At 43.9% G+C, this 22907-nt stretch overlaps 1 protein-coding gene across 5 annotated transcripts in view; it reads left to right on the top strand.

The window, feature by feature from the left end:
• The window catches only part of MYO16 (myosin XVI), a 783767-nt gene that overhangs the window by 721745 nt on the left and 39115 nt on the right, over positions 1-22907 (top strand). The window lies entirely within an intron of this gene.

Genomic DNA, 22907 nt, shown 5'->3' on the forward strand with positions numbered 1-22907 from the left:
CAGGGCTTATAACCAGGGTCAGGCAGGGATTAGTTTCCTGCTTGGCGATAGGTACAGAACCTATATAGGGATGTTTAGGGCACACAGGGTGACGTTAGATCTGCCTTAGTCCTTCCTACACTGTGCGTGACAAGTGGCTGGATTTTATATTGGATCCTCCCCCCCGTCTGTGATTCCCCGGACCCTCTGCTGCCTCTGGTCAGTGAATGATGGGTCACTGCTGAGATTTCAAACAGAGGAGGCCTGTCATCACAGACCAATGGCAGGTGGAGGGGCCAGGGAACCACAGAAAGGGAGGAGAAGATTCTACCCCTGTGCACCAAAATCTATTTATCAGAATACTTCAAATGGTGATTAAAGAAGAACCACTAAGTGGATTTCCTTATCAAGGGTGTAATTTAATCAGTATTACAGCACCATTACAGCCACGCCTTTACTTTATATTACAAAATTGTGCTGACAAGTTCTCTTTAAGTATAAATTAAGCAAATGAATACATTTTATTACTGTTAGCTACAATTTTGATTTCAATGACATTTTTGTTTGCATGTCAGGCATGTGCATCTATATGGTATATATCATGAGATAACTAACATTGGTGAATTTTCCCTGAAAGATAGTGGAATACAATGAACATACAACCCCTGGCAAAAATTATGGAATCACCGACCTTGGAGGATGTTCATTCAGTTGTTTAATTTTGTAGATAAAAAGCAGATCACAGACATGGCAAAAAACTAAAGTCATTTCAAAAGGCAACTTTCTGGCTTTAAGAAACACTAGCAGAAATCAAGAACAAAAAATGTGGTAGTGAGTAATGGTTACTTTTTTAAGCCAAGCATAGGGGAAAAATTATGGAATAGTTCAATTCTGAGTGTAAAAATTATGGAATCATGAAAAACAAACAACCCAAAAAACACTCCAACACATCACTAGTGTTTTGTTGAGGTATTCAAAGAACCTTATAGAACACCTAATGCTTTTGAGAAAAATGCAAAAAGAAATAGTAGGTGAAATTTTAAGACCATGATGCTCCGTAATACTCCAAAATCCTTCTTAATCAACTGAGAGCTCCTCAAAGGTCTCCACGGGGTTCACATGTTGCACAATCCCCCAGCTCAGAATCAGGAAGTCTCGTAAAGCTGTCGCTAAAGCAATGCAATGGAAATTCCAACATCAGATGACTCCAGTCCCCTTCTCTTATAGGGACAGAGCTTTTAATGCGTTTTCTGATTTTCCAAATTATATGTATATTTGAGAAAAACAATTTTGGTCTCCTTTTAGCTTACGAACTTTCCTAGGAAATGATAGATCTTCTTTTATATCCAAGCTGACTTATCCACCCTAGGTCAGAGTACTCAAAAGCACTGTGTGCTTATTGCTTTATTTCTTAAATTTGTTAGGGGAACACTTGCCTATTAATTAAATTAAATAACTTAATGAATTTTTTTACTAGAATGTCAATGTCTGCTATAATTTTAATAAATACCCTGTTTTGTTATCTTTTTACTAGCACTTGCTGTTTACTGTAACTTTTTTACAGCAGAGTATTTTTATACGTTTGTTTTACTGTGTTTTTCTGTGTTTCAGTCTTTTGGTGGTGTGAACACTGTCCTACAGACTTGTTCACTGTGTGCATGGGACCATGTGTTTGTATATAATTTTACAGAGCAAATATTTCTTTGTACTGCACAATGGATATTTGAATATTGCAGACAATCATATTCCATGCAATTGCATGCATCAAAAATGTATACTGTGGGTATGCTATATTATACTTCTGTTAGAGGAATACTGAATATAATATACCATCAGTGTAGGCTCCAAACATGATGTGAACAGAGCCGTAGCTGATCTTATAAGTCCATGGTATTAAAAAGTAAGCTATTGCAAAATTAATGATACACTTTGTGAAGTCAAGGCAGACAATTGTAGGTTACCTGTAATACTTAATATTTTGATCTATTAATGAAAGTCACCGATGATGTTACATTTCCTTCAACAAAAGTTTCTATATGTACAAAGTTGTGATAGTGATAGCAAAGTGTTTACACAAGTGTACGCAAGGGAAACTTTTCAGAAGGTAATCAACAGTTTAATTTATCTTTCCAAATTGCATTGGCTCTGACTTAAAGTCACTTATCTGTGTTGACGCACATCAATGAACTTTTACACACATGGAAACTTTGCTTTTGTGATAAAACATCTTATCTAGGTGCCATTCATAGAAACAGGCAGATGAATCACTGATGCCGTGGCCCTAGATCAAGGCTTTACAATGACATAAATGTCTGTTCATTGAGTGTAAATGTTGTTTTTAATTCCTCGAACATGACTTTGGAGTTCTCATAGTAGATGGCACATATTTTATATACTCGGTATTTCAGTGTGGTATAAGTTGTCTATAATATGCTATTAGCATCATTCTAGAAAATAGACATCCAGATTAAATATTTTATAAACAACTATTCAGAAGATGTCATTAAGATACATGCAATATTTTTACAGTCTAATCTAAAAGAGAAATATAAGAATACTTAAAGGACAAGATCTAGTTTCAGCCTTAAAGGGGTTGTTTACGCATTATTAAAATTTTCCTGGTGACTTGGTAAGTAAAACAAAATATCAAAGGAATACTCACATCCCAGCACTTACCTGGGTCCAGTGCAGGCTGCTCAATTGTCTGTGTTTACGTTGAGATGAGATGAGCAAACTTGTTCAGAAAAATTCATCAATCTCATATTTGGCACAAACATAGCACATTCTGATTCGTTTTCAGAGCATTTTTCTTCAAAGTCCAGAAACTTCGGTCAAAGATCGGTAAATGACAGCGTTTCCACTATCCTATATTTATTTATTTACTTGTTGTCCCACATGGTTATCTTCTGTGCTGGGGTGTGATTTGTCTCATGTTGTCATATATTTTAAGTGATTTTAAGTTTTTAACCCAATTTCTTGTGTGTGTTGAAAAGCTTTAATAAAATTTACCTGATTCTATGATTATTTTGTGTTAGGTGTGCACACCATCATTTGTTTGGTCTCTTCTCTCCCTTATTTACAGTCTGTCATCCAGACTAGAGGCCCTTTTACATTTAGCGATGCACCAGCGATCCAACCAGCGATCCGACCCGGTCAGGATCGCTGGTGCATCGCTAAATGATCGCTAGTGAGCTTTCATACAGAAAGATCTCACAGCGATGCAGCAGCGACGCAGCGCACGATACTTACCATTCACACACAGCGATCCTGCGTCCTCCCGCCCGCCTCCACGCGTCGCTGGACGTCACAGCAGGAAGTCTCAGCAGGAAGCGCCCGACGAGAAATGGAGCCGGACATTCTCGCGCGATCAGCGATGAGCAGCGGGGAAGCCGGTCGTTGGTAAGTATCACACATAGCGATATCGCTAGCAATATCGCTATAACGTCACAAAACCAGTGACGTTTTAGCGATATTGCTAGCGATATTGCTTAGTGTAAAACCCCCTTAGGTGTTGCACTCTACGATTTACCCATGATATTGACAATTGATAGTGCACCCTGATCTCTCTTTATCCAAATTCCCAGACTAAAGGTCCTGTTACATTTAGTGATGCACCAGCGATCCCGACAACGATACGACCCGGTCAGGATCGCTGGTGCATCACTAAATGGTCGCTAGTGAGCTGCCAAACAGGCAGATCTCACCAGCGATGCAGCAGCGGTCGGCGGTCATTACTTACCTGTCACACGCAGCTCTGATGACGTCTTCCGCCCACGTCCATGTGTCGCTCGTCAGCACCAGCAGGAAGCAGACAATGAGAAATGGACCAGGACGATCTCGTGCGATCAGCGATATCCAGCGGGGAGGCCAGTCAGAGGTAAGTGTCACATGTAGTGAGATCGCTAGCGATATAGCTGTTGCGTCACAAAATCGGTGACACTTTAGTGATATCGCTATCCACCTTTCTTACACCATCCATAATCTGCCTGTCACATTGTGGTGTAAAATAAAAAGGGCCTGACAGAATCCACCTATGTCCTGAAGTCTAGAGAGATTCCAATTCTCCACAGTCCTCTATCCACGTTTCTTACACCATCCATAATCTTCCTGTCACATTGCGGTGTAAAAGAAAAAGGGCCTGACAGAATCCAACTGTGTCCTGAAGTCTAGAGAGATTCCAATTCTCCACAGTTCTATCCACCTTTATTACACCATCCATAATCTGCCTGTCACATTGCGGTGTAAATTAAACAGGGCCTGACAGAATCCAACTGTGTCCTGAAGTCTAGAGAGATTCAAATTCTTCCCACTACTATGTACACCTTGTACCTTGTTTTACAGTACCATATAGTTGGTGGTTTTTTTGGGTACATTTTCCCCAAAAATGAGGAAGTGTGGTAGAAGAGTCCGTGGAAGTGGGCGGGGGTTGGCAGCTGGTAATGATGGTGCTGGTGTTGGTGGTGGATCTGCTGGTAGTGGCATAAGCAAAATAGCACCTAATGCAGGAGGTGTTGAGCCTGCGTCATCGTCTGGCTCCACAAGGCCTCGAAGGCTCCCTTTTCTGGGAGTAGGTAAACCGCTTTTAAAGTCGGAGCTTCAAGAAAAAGTTTTGGCTTACATTGCTGACTCAGCCTCCAGCTCTATCGCCTCCTCTTCTAAAGTTTAAAAAAATAAAAGCACTGAGTCATCATTGGAGGTTCATGTTCATGAACCACACCTTTCCTTATGTCCTTCACCCCAACCAAAATTGAAGGATCCGGCAGGCCACACTACAGATTACTCCATGGAGCTGTTATTAAGTCAAATCGTGAATTACCCAAGCAAAGATTAATCTGACATGGAGTGTACTGATGCACAGCCACTGATAGATGATTCTGCTGGTACATTCACTCGGAGCACTACATTGTCCTCACAGTGTACTGAGCCAGAATCTGACCCAGATGAAACTCAGGTGCCCCTTCCCGCATACTATACCACCATGCACGGTGACACAGAGGAAGGTGCACATGACATTGAAGAGGAGGTGATGGATGACCCAGTTGTTGACCCAGATTGGCATCCTTTGGGGGTAGAGGGTGGCGCTGCCAATAGCTCAGAAGAGGAGGAGGAGCATCTGCAGCGCGCAACGACATCGCAACAGCTGTTATCTGGAAGGCCCAGAGCAGTCCAAAAACGGGTTACAAAAAACAAAAGAGTTGCAGGACAGCTTGGTCAGACAGTCAAAATAGCACAGCGTGCAAGGCCTCAAAATGTCTTCCATAGTAGGAAGAGTGCAGTGTGGCACTTTTTTGAACAAAATCCTAAAAATCAGGAAAAGGTTATGTGTAAGAAGTGTGCAAAGACCTTTAGCCGAGGTAAAAATCTGAGAAATTTAAATACCAGTTGCATGCTAAGACATTTAACCACCATGCACTTGCAAGCGTGGACGGACTACCAAAACTCACGTACCACATGTGCTACTGCTCCCAAAGAAGGTAGTCAGCAACGCTACATTGTTTCCCCCACTGTATGTCCACCGGTTAGCACACCACCAGCAGCAAATGTTCAGTTGTCGTCTCAAGGGCAAATCAGTCAGGGAATAACACTGTTATTGCAACGAAAGACTGATTCTAGGCCATCAGAAAGAACACCAACTCCATCACCATCATCAACCCTCTCTCAGTCCGCCATGTCCACCGCTAGTTCCACCATATGCAGCTCTCAAGTCCAGCTCACCCTACCAGAGACTATGAGTAGGACAAGAAAGTACTCATCCTCTCATCCGCTTACACTGGGTTTGAATGCCCACATTGCCAAACTAATCTCGTTAGAGATGATGTCCTATCGGTTGGTTGAAAGCGCAGGTTTCCGCAAACTCATTACCTACGCAGTACCACGCTATGACCTACCCAGTCGCCACTTCTTTTCTCGCAAACCCATCCCAGCCCTCCACCTTCATGTGAAAGACCGCATTGTCCATGCACTCAAGCAATCAGTGAGAGGAAAGGTGCACCTCACAACTGATGCATGGTCCAGTAGGCATGGCCAGGGCCGTTACATGTCCATCACTGCGCACTGGGTTAATGTGGTGGATGCAGGGTCCACAGGGGACAGCTGTGATGGCACAGTGCTGCCTAGCCCATGGTAGAGGAAACAGTTGGCTGTAGGCGTTCGACCCTCCTTCTCCTCCAGAAGCGAAAGCTCGTCCACAGAGCGCAGTCGCACGAGCACTGCATCCGCAGCTGACAGTGGTGCACACGATGTGTCCCACTATCGATCAGCTAGTGGAAAGCGTCAGCAGGCTGTGTTGCAGATGATGTGTTTTGGCGACAGACACATGGCGGAGGTATTGGCCGACTACTTTCAGCGACAAACTGAGTCATGGCTGGGCAGTCTACATCTTGAGGCAGGCAAGGTAGTTAGTGATAACGGCCGGAATTTTGTGGCAGCCATAGCCCTTTCAAAACTCAGACACAAAACTTGCTTGGCTCACACCTTGAACCTGGTGGTGCAGTGCTTCCTAACTAATTATCCGGAGTTAACAGGCCTGCTCCATAAGGTTCGAAGACTGTGCTTGCACATCCGCTGTTCACTGGTACACTCCAGTCGTATGCAGAAGCTGCAGCGATTGCTCCACCTTCCCAAGTACTGCCTAATTATCGATGTTGCAACAAGGTGGAACTCCACCCTGCACATGGTTGAGCGGCTGTGCGAACAGAGGCAGGCCATAATGCATTTGTGGGAGGATACATGGGCAGGCACTTTGAGGGCAGACATGGAGTTGACAAGTGTGCAGTGGTCGAAGCTGAGAGACCTCTGTAATGTCCTTCAATGTTTTGAGGAATGCACCCGGCTGGTAAGCGCAGACGACATCATAAGCATGAGCATCCCACTTATGCGTCTGCTCATGCAAACTTTGACGCACATCAAGGAGCAGGCGTCTGCAGCCGAGGATGATGAGGAAGAGGAGGAGGGAAGCCTTGATGACAGTCAGCCATTGTCTGTTCAGGGTACTGTCGTTGATGAGGTGTCAGGAAGAAGAGGAGTAGGAGGATGATAATGGGGATGATTATTTAGGGGAGGAGGATGCTTCTCGTGGAGCAAGAGAAAATGTTGGCATGGCAAGGTCTGGTACTGGGTTTGTGCGTGACTGGAGGGATGTGGATTTGCCTGAAAGTGCTCCTCCACCCAGCACTCGCAGTGCATCATTGACACCGGGAACATTGGCCCACATGTCAGATTATGCCTTGCAGATCCTAAAAAGGGACCCCCGCATTGCCAAAATGATGAACAATGATGACTACTTGTTGGCCAGCATCCTGGATCCATGCTATAAAGGCAAATTCCAAAATATCATGCCACAGGAGAACCTTGACCTAATATTGGCTAACAAACAAGCAACTCTGGTAAACCGGTTGGTTGAGGCATTCCCAGCACACAGCAGCGGTGATGGTTCTCACACGAGCTGTAGGGGCCGGGGGCAACATGGAAGAGGTGTTGGTGGTGCACACATCAGAAGTGGCGTTGGAGACAGGGGTTTCATGACCATGTTGTGGACTGATTTTTCAAGTCCCGCTCACACGACTGGTAATACTGCATCAATTGAAAGTGACAGGAGACAGCACTTGTCAACTATGTTACAAACTACTTTTCCTCCCATATCGATGTTCTCCCTCACAGGTCATTCCCATTTGACTATTGGGCAGCTAAACTGGACACCTGGCCTGAATTGGCACAATATGCCTTACAGGAGCTCGCTTGCCCAGCTGCAAGTGTGCTATCGGAACGAGTCTTCAGTGCTGCTGGATCAATCCTGACAGAAAAAAGGACCCGTCTGTCGACCCAAAATGTGGATGATCTAACCTTCATTAAAATGAACCTTGCATGGGTTTCCAAGGATTTTGTCACACCTTACCCTGATGACACATAGGGTGACAGAAAAATGGCTTTCTTTGGTCCGCTTCTTCCTGGGACTTGACCAATTTCGCCTTTAGCAGCAGGTGAATGTCCCACATCAACATATGCCATTTTGTAAACCTCCCTAACTGGGATGCCTCCTCCCCCCATGGCCGGGGTCACCACCTAGTGCATGCAACCATGTGAGTGCCGTTGCCCTGGACAGGTGGGTAGGCCAACTCTTGGGCGCGGGCACTGGCACAGGGTCCCTCATAGTGCAATCAAGTGTCTCTGATGGTGGGGGTGCACACACGCCGTCAGACACACCACCTTAACAATGAGGGGCCCAGGGCCAGTACCAACGCCCACGAGTGGGCCCCCTTGCTTGGGCAGGGCCCCAGCATTTGCAATGTTTACCTCTCCCTGCTCCTCCGCTGTGTAGTCTTGGCTGTCAAATCCTTCACTGGGACTGCCACTACAAATTTGGTGAACTGATAGAAGATGATGGTTAAGACATAGCGTTGCCCTGTCCTGCTGGCCGGGATCTATCTTCAGATGATCAATGGCTTCCATTTCTTATGGACATCGACTCACAATGAGATGCAGTGGTGGTTTCTCATCAGCTTTCACAGTTTTCCTACCCACAGACGTGGACATTCCAGCGCACATTTTTAAATGTGCCCTCTCATGCCAATCCAAATGAATCGCCTACGGCCTGTGGCTTCTGTCTTTTGCACTCCAAAGTTACGTGACAGAGCATTATAGGCAGTGAGCACCATGTTTACATCTCTCCCTGTGATCAAAATTATATGGATATGAGTAATGGCGATAGGATCAACGGTACTGCGATACAGCAGCACTTTCTTCACAAAGAAAGGTTTTCACTGTCTCCACACACTAATTAATTGAGGGTCTGCATCTCCTCTGAGAACTGTGACGGAAGTTTATCCCGTGAATAGGAATTCCTAGGTTTCTGCAATCATTAGAATTTATGTCAGTTATTGTATGCATCTCATTTCCTATTGCGGAGAGTCTGGACTGTCTTACTGAGACAGAAATATATATGAAGATTTAAAAATACCACCAAAAGTGTATACTGGTGTACGCTTCAAATACATTTCCTTTTTTCTACTTTTTAGATTGTTGTCTAATCCATACTGAGAACATGGAGACTTTAAATATTTAAACTATGCTATATATACCTGCTATCCAGTGATAATGTACCCTTTCTCAACTTTGTACAAGCTGGTCAAATCCATACTGGGCCTGAGACCATCTGAGCCTGCCTCCTGATTTATAGACATAGGTTTTTAATGTGTAAACTATGCTATACATACCTGTTATCCTGTGATACGGTACCCTTTCTCACCTTTGTCCAATCACGTCTAATCCATACTGGGCATGAGACCGTCTGAGCCTGCCTCCTGTTATATAGACCTACGTTTTTAATGTGTAAACTATTCTATACATAACTGTTATCCAGTGATACGGTACCCTTTCTCACCTTTGTCCAATCACGTCTAATCCATACTGGGCCTGAGACTGTCTGAGCCTGCCTCCTGATATATAGACATAGGTTTTTAATGTGTAAACTATGCTACATTTATACGTGTTTTACCCGGTGAAACTGTACCCTTTATCAACTTTCTAGAATCTTGTCGAATCCATACTGGGCCTGAGAACGGCTGCCGAGCTGTTAAGCAAGTTACAGCATCTGTGGTTTGGACACGTAATTTTTTGCATTTTTTCAGGAATGCCGGTTAGGCCTAATTCAGGAACTGCGGTTGACCTGCACTTACTAGGAAATCATCGTTCGCGGGGAATAATTGGAATCACAGATCCCCATCACTAACGGTGTTCTGCTGGTTATCTGCACCTATAAGCGACAAAAGGTGGTCCTGTCAGTGTAGTGCGCATGCAGCCCCAGACATGTAATGCCATGATAGACCATGATAGTGCCAGAGCCTTGCGTATCCCTCTAGTAAGCTTGACGCGTACCGCGGGGGCATGCCGGAGTCTCGTTCGTTAACGGAATAAAGCTGACAAATTGCTAACACAACTACAAACGGACATACCACACCACACACACAATCGACAAAGCTTTCAATATGTGCATCTTTTCTTGAGGTGGTATGATTGTGATTTCCCGGGTGGAGTCCAATTAAGCCGCAGGCTCCACTCCTGGTGGTACCCTTTTGGACATTCCTTTAAGGTTCAGCTTTGCAATCATACTGCCCCCGGAAAGCAAACACTTTGCCTTCATGGACGCTGTTTGGAGGTTCGTGGGAACAACGTCGCCCGATCGCCAGTTGGCATAATTTATTGGTGGGAAGTCCGACGGTATATGATCGCGTTCGATTTCAGAATTTTTTTTTTTGGTTGGTATTTTGCATTTTTATTCCAGCCTTTCTTGACTTCATAAGGGACTGACAAGCCTATATCTGTGTCTCCTCCACCTCCTCCTTTTACTCCTCCACCTCTTTTCTAAATGTAGTTGCCCTTTTCCATATGTAATTTTTGTCTTCTGAGCATTTTCTCTGCTTTGGGACACCTTTTAAGGTGTTTTGTAATTGTTTTCTATGTGTTTGTGTTTGCTTGCCATTGTTTTCAATGGGGTTCGACGAACATTCGACGAACTTGCCTCCTGTGTGACGAACCAAAACACTAGCGTGGTGGCTCAACACTACTCCTGATATATAGACGTACATTGTTAATGTTTAAACTATGCTATATATACCTGCTATCTGATGATACTGTACACTTTGTCTACTTTTTATATTCTTGTCTAATCCATACTGAGCCTGTGAGCGTCTCTGTGTGACTGATGGAATATATATGGAGATTGACAACTATCCTTTGACTGAATAGAGCTGTACATTTCTGATACAGTGCCATAAATCTGATGTTATTTTGTGTCTATTTTGTGCAAAATTTTGAGGTTTGGTGGAAGAGGCCGTGGATGTTAGCGCGGCGGGCCAGCTGGTGATGATGGTGGTGGTGCATCTGCTGGTAGTGGCAAAAGCACAATAGCAGCTAAGGCAGGAGGTGTTGAGCCTGCGTCATGGTCTGGCTCTGGAACGCCTGGAATGATACCTTTTCTGGGAGTAGGTTAACCGCTTTTAAAGGCTGAGCATGAGCAACTGGTTTTGGCTTACATTGCCGAAACAGACTCCATCAAATATGCCAGCCTCTTCTGAAGTTTCAAAAAATGCAAGCACTGAGTGGTCAAATGCTGGCTCCTGGTCAGGAAGAACCCCTTTCCTTGTGTCCTGCACCCCCACCCAAACTGAATGAGGCAGCAGACCACACTTCACATTAGTCCATGTAGCTCTTTCTATCATACCATGCCTTGGTTATCAAGTCAAATCGTGAATTCCCCAGTCCTAGATGAATCTGACATGGAGTGTGGGTGGCCAGCCAGGGCAGTGGGGTTAATCGGTACCGGGCCGGTATCTCACAGAGATGTGTCACGGTGGTGGTGACCCGTTCCGTGGCCCTGGGCCTCCATGCAAAGGGGTGAATTACGTTTATAGGTGAGTGACGCCACCTCTGGTTTCTGATTAGATTGACCAGCGCTGCAGTGTCGCTTCTGTGGGACAGATGTTGTGGTGCAGCTAAGATGTAGAAGACCTGCACAGGTAGGGCCATAGTCGCAGGGCAGATGAAAGAATTGGGAGATGGTGTGCAGTGCAGGATGTAGCTGAGCCGTGCTCCAGGCGCAGGAGAAAGATGACAGACACAGTCGTGCAGTTCCTTTACCTGTACATGGTATGTGCTGTCCAGGACCCAGAGTACAGATGGAGACGGAGTTGGTCAGCCTGGAAGCCAATTTGGATTTCTCTCTCTGCAGATAGGTAGTGTGGCCTCCGTTCTAGTGCTTATCTGAGGTACTCGCAGTGCTGAGTTCAATGAAGTTCCCCCTGTTGACTCTCTTTTGGAACTTTCTCGTATGGCTGGCAGCCGTAGCCTTTCCCTTCTGGCTCACACACGTCGATGCTGGGGCCTCCGAGCCTCAGTTGGCTACAGAGCATTTACAGCTGCTACTTCCTCCGGATTCTGCTGCAGGAACGTCAGTGTCCCTACAAACTCGGAGACCGGAATCCGGACCATGCACTCCAGCTAGGAGTGAGCCTTATCTCTGCTCATCCTCCAGCTCCCCTTTTCACGTCCACACACTTCCCCTTTCCTGTACAGAATGGCCTAACTTACCTCCTCACGACCACAGAGAGCAGCTCCTCAGCAGTCATGTTCAGAGGTCTCACTGCTGGCGTGGAGTGGGAAATGCGTTGTGTGTTGGCTTAACTGCTAGAGAGATCCTTCGTTGCTCCCAAGCATGACATCACACTCCCTAGGAGGAAGGTAATGCCACTGTGGCGACCGTACTCCTGGGGACGCCAGAAGTGCACTGATGCCCAGCCACTGCTAGATGATTCTGCTGGTACACTGACCCAGACCACTACATTCCCCTCACACTCTACACAGCCAGAATCTGACCCAGAGGAAACTCAGGTTCCCCTTCCCACATACTATACTGTTATGATTGAGTCACCGAAGAGGAAAAAACAAAACACAAGCTCAGCCCAGAAATCAGAGAGGTTGGAAACTAGCAGATTGCAGACCCCTGATCCTATCACACAACTAGCAGTAGCCGTGGAGTGTTCCTACGGTGAACCTAGACACCTCGTCACAGCCGGAGATCTACACAAGCCTAAAGAGAGGAAAGAGAAAAACTGACGGCCCCAGAGCAGACCCCAAAGCAATAGGCAGCCCCCAACATATAATGACGGTGAAGCAAGATGAAAACACTAACACAGATAGAAAGATAGGTTGAGCAAACGATGGGGCCCAAGCTAACTAAAAAGGACAGGACAGAAAAGCTGCTGTCTGCAATCCGAGAAAACCCTGCCAAAAAATACTACCAACACAACTGATAAGCAAAAAGGACCCTGAAGTCACTAGACTTCAAACCCTATATCAGCACTCAGAATATTCTGGAAGCAGAGCAAAAGAGAACACTGATAAAGGAAAAAGAATCCAGCACACCCCTGGCCGGGGATGGCTGAACTCAAAAAACAAGGTAAACAAAACCAAAACTAATAAGTTCAATAGCAGAGCAAAAACTTATCTTTGGGAAGCAGGAATCAGACTGGTCTCCAAGAATCCAGCAGATAAATCATCAGCGACTCAGAAGGGCGTCGGCTGCCTTATATCCAGTCTGTAGTTCCCGTTACACAGTCACGATCCACCTGATCAGGTGTTTGGTTTCTTTCATCCAAATCATCCTCACTACCTTCCTTCACCAGAAGAGGGAGATCCTCGGACACAAAAGATGAATGAACAGATGAGCTCACAACACTATACCACCTTACACGGTGACAAAGAGGAAGGTGCAGATGAAAGTGCAGGTTCCTTGAGCTGGTGGGAGAGCATACTCATGGGCGACGGCACTGGCACAGGGCCCCTCATAGTATGCAAAAGTGTCTCTGCCGGTGGGAGGGCCCACCAGCCGTCAGATACACCACCACACACCGCCCTACTATTAGAGGGGCCCTGTGCCACTGCCGTCGCCAACGAGTGGGCCCACCCTGCTTGCTCAGGACCACAGCACTTGCAAAGTTGAAATACTTACCTCTCCCTGCTCCACCGCCATGACGTCTTCCACGTTTCCTGACAGTGATAGTCTGATCAGAGAGCGCAATGACATCACGTCTGTACATCCTCTGCCTAAACAGCCAAGTGCAGTGAGATGGACGATGGGGGCGATGAGAAGTCCAGACTAGTACAGGGATTCCTTAGCGAGGAGACTTATTTAATTGTTTTCAATGTTGGGACAGCAATTTTTGGGGAGCACTATATTCTGGAGAATGATATATGGGGCCCAATCAGACACTGGAGCAGCATTTACAGGGCCCATTATACACTAGAGCATTAGAAATGGGGCCCATTATGTATGGAGCATTATTTGGGCCCATAAAACATTGGAGCTTCATCCATGGGGACCAACATATACTGTAGCATTATGTGGAGCTCATCATATACTGTATGGAACATTATATGGGACCAATGATTCTGTATGGAGAAATAAATGGGCCTCATTACTCTGTTTAGCGCACTATGCGGTGGCCATAATACTGTATGGAGTAATATACTGTCCGTTTTTGGAGCTAGTAAAAATGGATATCAGTCATGAGATGTAAAAAGTGAAGTATTTTTCATTGTACTATGCCGCTATTTCTCTGTGGTATCGGAGCATCATGAGTTGTGGTATGTGTTAAAGGGGCGCTCTTTGGCCCAGGGCACATGAAAACCTGGAGCCAGCCCTACCCCCCACAAATTTAGCCAAATAACCCCCATTTTTCAGTGCGTAACTAGTATTATGAAGTAAATTAAGGTTGAAAAGCTTCAGTAATCAGAATTGATGTTTTTGGCCTTCAAAGCGGCACTGTAGATGTGTTTCCTGTCCTCCACTCCCTGCCAACTTTGCTTCCCCATTGACTTTGCATTGGGTTTCGTGTTTCAGTTGGCCTTTGACTTTTCACAATAATCAGCCGATTTCGTTCGACCCGACTTTTGCGAAAGTCGGGTTTCACGAAACCCGACTCGACCCGAAAAAAGGCAAAGTCGCTCATCTCTAATGTTCATGTCTGGTGACTGGGCTGGCCAGTCCTTGAGCACCTTGATCTTTTTTGCCTGGAGGAACTTTGTTGTAGAGATGGAAGTATGAGATGGAGCACCATCCTGCTGCAGAATTTGACCCCTTTTATGATTTGGAATATAACAGGTAGTTAATACTTCTTGATGTTTTAGGCTATTGATATTGCCTTCCACCTTGCAAACGTTTTGCACACCCCCATACTGAATGTAACCCCAGACCATGATCTTTCCACCACCAAATATAACTGTTTTCTGTCTGTATTTTGGATCCATATGGGCTCCAGTAGGTCTCCTGCAGTATCTGCGGTGGCTGTGTTGTAATTCTACTGAAGATTCACCAGAGAAATCTACCTTCTGCCACTTTTCTAGCATCCATCTGTTTAGCAGTCTGTGGGACTTTGCAAATGCCACACTTTTTTTTATTTGCCTTTTGTTTAGTGCTGGCTTCTGCACTGATTCGACCATGGAGGCCATTTCTAGACAGAATCCTACAAATTGTTCTAGTTGACACAGGTACTTGAGATGACCAGGCCTGTTGGAGCTCTGCTGCAGTGGAAGAGGGACTTGCTTTGGATTTTCTAACCAACAAACGTTCCTCCTGAGCAGTTGTCTGGCGGGGTCTGCAGGACCTGGGCTTGTCAAACACATCTCCAGTCTCTTCAGATCTTTTTTTAATTCTTTGTACTTGACGCTCAGACACATTAAAGGTGCTAGCCACCTCTGCAGTGGATCTGGTCTTCATCCTTTTGTTAATCAAGGCTTGAGTCGCAGGGTGGATTTTGGGCTTGTTGTATGAGCTCAAGTTGCAGTTCGAAGGGAAGGTCTGGTGTGCTGGGTTTCTTTTTATACATACCCACTAATTAACCGATCATTTACTGAGCACAGGTGAGGATGTAAACTAGGATTGGGTGCATTATATGACCAGGCGACAAAACTTTTGTCTAGCCAAAACTGACCATTCTGTGTTCATTAAATGATCAGTATTTCTGCATTGATGCCAATTTATTTTATTTTATTTTATTTCTTAACCTAAACCACATTTCAGAGGGTTTCAGCTTTCAAAAGCGTAATTTATACAAGCAATTGATGAATTTAACATCAGGTTATAAGCTTTTATTTACATAACATGGATAAGCGACAAGCAACTTCTGTCAAGAAGTGTATTAGCACTAATGATTTTTAAGAGCAAATGGGGCCTCTTGATTCTTTACTGCAGCACAGTTTTATCAAAAACTATTTGGAGTAGCAAACAGTGCCTCCTGACTGAACCTCAATATTTAGCCTAATGATTTTAAGAACAAATGGTGCCTCATGATTCCTCACTGCAACACAGTTTTGTCCCAAATGATTTAGATTAACAAATAGGGCCTCCTTTCTGAACCCATGTATAAGGCCTAAAGATCTTGATTAGCAAACGGGACCTCCTGTTTCCTCACTGCAACTGGATGATTGATTTCACACAGCACAGGATCCTATCTAGCAAACTGACAAGCACATTTTCAGCAGTAGCAACAGGAGCGGTCTCTCTGTGTTGTCACACTGAGAAATGGTGACCGCAAAACAATGTCTGCTTTTTATATAGACAGGGACATATGACTTCAGTAGCCAATCACAGAAGACCTTGTGTCATGACGCTGTGGATGGTTTCTGCTCCCTGATTGGCTGCTGGAATGTACGCACATTAAGTTATTAAAGAAATAAGAAGAAAAAAAGTTACACTCTGAATTAGACACACACCCTCCTCTCATAAAACACATCCCCCTTACTCATAATACAGCGCCGCTATCCTATATTTATTTATTTACTTGTTGTCACACATGGTTAATTTCTGTGCTGGGGTGTGATTTGTCTCATGCGGGACAACAAGTAAATAAATAAATATAGCTCTACAAATCAATAGGTCAGGCACAAAAAACAAAAATAAACCCCAGTGCACAGGTATAATATGCACCGATCAGAATCACTTGGTAATAAGAAGTACTCCTCAAAACATGTGAACCACGTAAAGAGTGGCGATTCTTATCAGCCAGAAAATGAGAATATTCACCTAGCCATGTATGTAAAGTGTTTTATCGTGCATATGCAAGATAATCAGCAGGGCTAAAGGGTAACAGGGGTGTGATTTGTTTGGTCTCTTCTATCCCTTATTTAGTCTGTGAATCTCACTGTCCTAAAATGCAGACTAGTGGCCTTGCCAACCACCGGCCGTCCCATCAACCAGATCTGCTGCTTCTTCCTCCTCCGTCATCATGCCAAGTCCTCTCACACAGGTCAACAGCTGTATAAACTCCACTTGTTTACCCCCTACAATGAACAATGAGGGTGAAATCATAGAGCGCGATGTGGGAAAAGCAAATGTTTTAAATACTTTTTTCTCAACAGTGTTCACACAGGAAAGGGATTTGCCAGTGATAATGTAAACTCCCCATTAAGTATTACCTGCCTAACCCAGGAAGAAGTGCAGAACCGCCTTAGTAAGATTAAAATTGACAAATCACCAGGCCCTGATGGCATTCACCCTCTGGTATTAAAGGAGTTAAGTAATGTGATAGACATACCTTTATTCCTTATATTTAAAGACTTTATAGAAACAGGGTCTGTTCCTTTTGATTGGCGGCAAGCAAATGTGGTACCAATATTCAAAAAGGGGTGTAAAAGGGAAGCTGGAAACTATAGGCCGGTAAGCTTAACATCTGTTGTGGGTAAAATTTTTGAAGGGTTTCTAAGGGATACCATTATGGAATATCTCAATGTTAATAAATGTTTAACTCCATATCAACATGGATTTATGAAGGATCGCTCCTGTCAAACTAACCTGATCAGCTTCTATGAGGATGTAAGCTCTCAAATGGACCAAGGAGAATCATTGGATGTCATTTATCTCGACTTCTCTAAAGCATTTGACACTGTCTCACATAAAAGATTGGTAAGTAAGATGAGAAAGCTTGGGCTAGGGGAAAATGTGTGTAGATGGGTAGGTAGCTGGCTTAGTGATAGAAAACAAAGAGTGGTTATTAATGGTGCATACTAAGATTGGGCCAGGGTTACTTGTGGGGTACCACAGGGTTCTGTATTGGGCCCCCTAATATTTAATATATTTATTAATGATCTAGTGGATGGCTTACACAGTAAAATATCAGTATTTGCAGATGATATAAAACTATGTAAGGTAGTTAACACAAAGGAGGACAGTTTGCAACTACTGATAGATTTGAGTAAATTGGAGAATTGGGCTGAAAAATGGCAAATGAGGTTTAACACAGATAAGTGTAAGGTTATGCACATGGGAAGGAGAAACAGATGCTACAATTACTTACTAAATGGGAAACTGCTGGAGAAATCAGACATGGAAAAAGACTTAGGCATCTTAGTCAATAAGAAGCTCAAATGGAGTGCCCAGTGTCAGGCAGCTGCCACCAAAGCAAATAGGGTCATGGGATGCATTAGAAGAGGTCTGGGGATGCGAGATGAAAACATAATTCTCCCTCTGTACAAATCACTCGTCAGACCACACTTGGAGTATTGTGTGCAATTTTGGACGCCGGTGCTCAAGAAAGACATTACTGAACTTGAAAGGGTTCAAAGGCGGGCTACTAAAGTGATAAATGGAGTTGGTTCACTACAATACCCAGAAAGGTTATCAAAATTAGGTCTATTTACTCTAGAAAAGAGAAGACTTAGGGGAGACATAATATATATGTACAAGTATATCAGAGGGCAATACAGAGATCTCTCCAATGAACTGTTTTTACCAAGGACTGTGACAAGAACAAGGGGGCATTCTCTTCGTTTGGAGGAAAGACAATTTCTGCACCAGCATAGAAGAGGGTTCTTCACGGTAAGAGCAGTGAGGCTCTGGAATTCTCTTCCTGAGGAAGAGGTGATGGCCAACTCACTGAATGAATTTAAGAAAGGAATGGATGCTTTTCTTGTGAGTAACAGTATTGAAGGTTACGAATAACATAATATTATAGGTAGATGGTTGACCCAGCTTAGGGGAAGGAATTTTTTTCCCTATGTAGAAAATTGGCTTCTACTCTGTGGGTTTTTGCCTTCCCCAGGATCAACAATGCAGAACAGCTGCACTAAAAATAGGCTGAACTAGATGGACATAAGGTCTTCCTTCAGCCTTCAAAACTATGTTACTATGTTACAGTTGGGGTAAGTGAGAGCTTGTCAGCTGATACAGAAGTGGAGATGCATGCTGTTTTTGTTTCACCGAGCAAAACACATCTTTCCCAATCCACCATAATATCTCTTCCTGAGCCTCTCTCACAGTCCAATAGTTTGCCCTGTTTACCCTACTCCACCCGCAATCAGCACAGCACTCAGCCCTCAGTCCCGCATTTGTGGTCATGTAAAAGAATGTTTCCTCATAAACATGCCAAAGTTAAGATCTTGAACTCCACCATCTCCAGTCTGTTGTCCACAAAATGCTGCCTTTCCGCCTGGTGGATACAGATGGTTTCCCAAAGTTTATGGCTGCAGCAGTCCCCCAGTGTCAGTTGCCCAACTGCCATTACTTCTCTAAGAAAGCTGTGCCTGCGCTACATTAGCATGCCGGTGACAACATCACCTATTCCCTGAAAAAATTTATGTCTGCCAGAGTGTATATCACCACTGACACCTGGACGAACAAACATGGCCAGGGGTGATGCATCTTGCTGACTGGGCATTGGGTGACTGCCGTGACTTTGGAGGCAGGCGGTCAAGGGGCTGCTGCAAAATTTTGGAATCCCCAAGGCTTGCAGGACAAACTTCTGTATCTAACACTTCCTTCACTGCATCTGGATCCTCCACCTCCACTAGGGCCTCCACCTGCACCCTCATCTCTCCCTTAATCATACACACATTCCAACAGTGCAGAGAGAATCCACCCCAAAATTAACATTCCTTGGAGGTCTCAGTCACACATCTCAAGAGTTGTGGACAGCTATCCAGGCCAAGTTTGATGAATGGCTGTCTCCACTGAGCCTGGAGCGAGGTAAGGCCGTGTTCGATTATGGTTAGAACCTGGTGGGGCCCTACGTTGAAGCAACTTCACACATGTGCCTTGCATGGCTCACATCCTCAATCTGGTGGTACAGCAATTTCTCCACCACTTTCCCTGGCCAGATTCGCTGCTGCTGAAAGCACAGACAATGTGTGCTCACTTTCGCTGCTTATGTTACAAACAATTTTTTGAAATGTAGAGATTCAAAGTTGGTTCTCCATCTGGTGGGTTGTCTGTAGTGGAAGGTGTGTCAGAGGCCTATTAAACTGTGTCTTCTCTGTGGAAATTGATGACATTTTAGTGGTGTGTGACAATATTTTTTTGAAATGTGGAGAATCCAAGTTGGGTCTCCTTCATATTTGTGTTGCCTGTAGCAGTAGGGTCCCACATCGGCAGGCCTGCACTTACTGTCTCTCAACTACCTGTGTTAATACCCTTACATTTTTCTACCATAGTACTTTAAGAAACTGATGTTTGTGCCACCTGAGTGTGGCTGGGAAGAAAAATGGAGCTGTTGCATGAGGTATCAGGGCTAACAGCAAAGAAGACTTACATTTCTCCCTTAACCACCGGGTCTTAACCTGTTTACCCCCAAGGCTGTTTTCACCTTCATGACCAGGCCAAAGGATTTTGAGATTGTTATCTCAACACAAAATTTCTTTGATATGAGTTGTGTTTATTTGTAAAAAAGAAAACAGAAGTTTTGCAAAGATTTTAAAAATTTAGCAATTTTCAAACTTTTAATTTTTATGCTTTTACATCAGAGCTACAGTATATCACACAAAATACTTAATAAATACCATTTAACGTTTCATGCATGTCAACTTTACATCTGTACAGTTTTTCAAACATAATATTTTTGTTAGGAAGATATTAGGGTTAAAATTTGACCAGTGATTTCTAATTTTTCCAACAAAATTCAAAAAACCTTTTTTAAGGGCCACATGACATTTGAAGTGACTTTGAGGGGCCTATGTGATAAAAAAATACTGAAAATACTCAAAATTGACACCATTCTAAAAACTGCACCCTTCAAGGTACTTAAAATCACATTCAATGAGTTTATTAACACTTCAGGTGCTTCACTGGAATTTTTGTAATATGGAAGGAAAAAATGAACATTTAACTTTTTGTCACAAAAATGTTTCTTTAGACAAAAAAAATGTTTATTTTTGAAAGGGTAACAGGAAAAAATAGACGCAAAATTTGCTGAGCAATTTCTCCTAAGCATGTCATGAGGGTATAAAACACTGGAGCACTGTTTGACTTTTTGAATGTATAATTTGCTGAATTAGTGGAGAATACCTGGTATGCCTAAACAGTAGAAACTGCTCAAGTGACACTATTTTGGAAACTAGACCCATCTGGGAACTTATCCAGATGTGTGGTGAGCACCTTGAAGCCCCAGGTGCTTCAAAGAAGTTTATAACATTGGGAGAATGGGAGAGTGAGTGTCAGCGGAAGCTCACTCTCTCATCATTGTTTTCAACTGTATCGGCATCTAGGATGCCAAAAAAATTGAAAGTCTACACAGGTTAACAAGACAGAATACCAGAGCTAGTGGCCCTTCCTAGGTACTACAATTCAGCTCACATTCACTTCAATTGGAACACAGCTGCAGTATCTAAAAAGCTTTGAAAGTTTTCCACTATGCATACACTCTAAGGCCTCATTCACATGTTAGTATTTTTCACATGCGCAAAAAGAAATGGTACCAGTGTCATCAGTGTTTTTAATGTGTGTTTCATCAGTGTTTTTTTCTCATATGGATAAATAAATTACAAAGTTCCTCTTATCGTTTGCAATCTTAAATATGGATATCACATGGATGGTACAGATGTCGAGAGTGTGTTGTAGTTGTTTTTCATGGATCCGAAAACTTGTATTGGCACTTTACCCCCCAAAAAAACAGACATGGCTCAGTGAGTTTTACATGTACAGATGGTCTGTGAAAAAAACATGTACGTATTAACAAATTCATATACTGTATTGTGTATATATTTTATCTATGAAAAACATGGATAGAACACGTACATGCAACTTGGATGCCTGAATGATACCTAAAAAGCTATGGCTTTCCAACTGTGTACAGTATGTACGTCTATCAACCTAAAAAGTCTAAAACTGGTAGTGTTATTCCCATCTTCACAAATGAGTGCTGTTGGATAGTGTTTATAAAAATTCTTCTATATTAAAATTTGGAGCCATTCTTGAGATATTACCACTTCTCTTTTGTTTACAGCTTGTTGCCTTAGAAACTGACCACTGCTGCTGTCTTGCTTGTAATCTCTGTACTGAAGCTGTCTGGGATTAAAAGATATCAGTGAGCTTCAGCCATCCCAGTCATCAAAGCAGTGTTTACTAGGTCTTTAGAAAAATGCTTGTAAGCACTATACACGTTCGGCCACTGCTGCTTGACTGCAGAAATGTTTGAACTTACTAAAACTCACCAAATCATGTGGATAAATAAACATAAGATGTAAGAAAAAATAATATCTCATTGCTCACCTGTAGAGTTGAGCGAAACGGGTCGAAAAAATTCAAAAGTCGCCGACTTTTGGCAAAGTCGGGTTTCATGAAACGAAACCCGACCCTAGGATGAGGTCGGCCATGAGGTCGGCGACTTACGTGCCAAAGTCGCGTTTCAAAAGTTTGTTTTGCGCTCTTTTTCAGCCAATCAGGATCCACGGACACTGTGGGCAACGTGATGACATAGGCACGGGTCACCACCATCTTTCAGAAGGGCATGCAAGTGATTGGCTTGCTTTGGTGGGCGTCACAGGGGGTATAAAAGGGCGTGCACGCCGACCGCCATCTTACTTCTGCCGATCTTAGCATAGGGAGAGGTTGCTGCTGATTCTGTAGGGAGAGCGTTAGGCAGGGAAGAAGACAAAAAAACTGCTTCTGCTGCTAGCGATTTGGCCTGCACAACACACCAGTCACTGTGTGTGCAGTGCAAGGGGAGGCTATATAGTGGTGTATCAGTGGTGTTGGTTGTTGGGCTGCCTTCTAAGGCTTCCTGACAGGCTGGCATTGCTGTTTACCCACTGCTCCGCAAACTGCTTTTTTAAAAGCAATCCAATCTCCCTTATCCTCTAGTCACTTAGGTCACAGCTGCGCCATCGAGCCTGTCACATAGCGCTCAGATATCAGTGGGCCTCACACAATCCAAAAGTGTCCAGTGTCCAAAAGTGTGTGCAGAGATTCAAAATCTCACTTATCCTCTAGTCACTTAGGTCACAGCTGTGCCATCGAGCCTGTCACATAGCGCTCAGATATCAGTGGGCCTCACACAATCCAAAAGTGTCCAGTGTCCAAAAGTGTGTGCAGAGATTCAAAATCTCACTTATCCTCTAGTCACTTAGGTCACAGCTGTGCCATCGAGCCTGTCACATAGCGCTCAGAT

This window comes from Dendrobates tinctorius, unplaced genomic scaffold (genome assembly GCF_039654945.1).
Source record: "Dendrobates tinctorius isolate UK_male_01 unplaced genomic scaffold, ASM3965494v1 ptg000240l, whole genome shotgun sequence".
Taxonomy (NCBI): domain Eukaryota; kingdom Metazoa; phylum Chordata; class Amphibia; order Anura; family Dendrobatidae; genus Dendrobates; species Dendrobates tinctorius.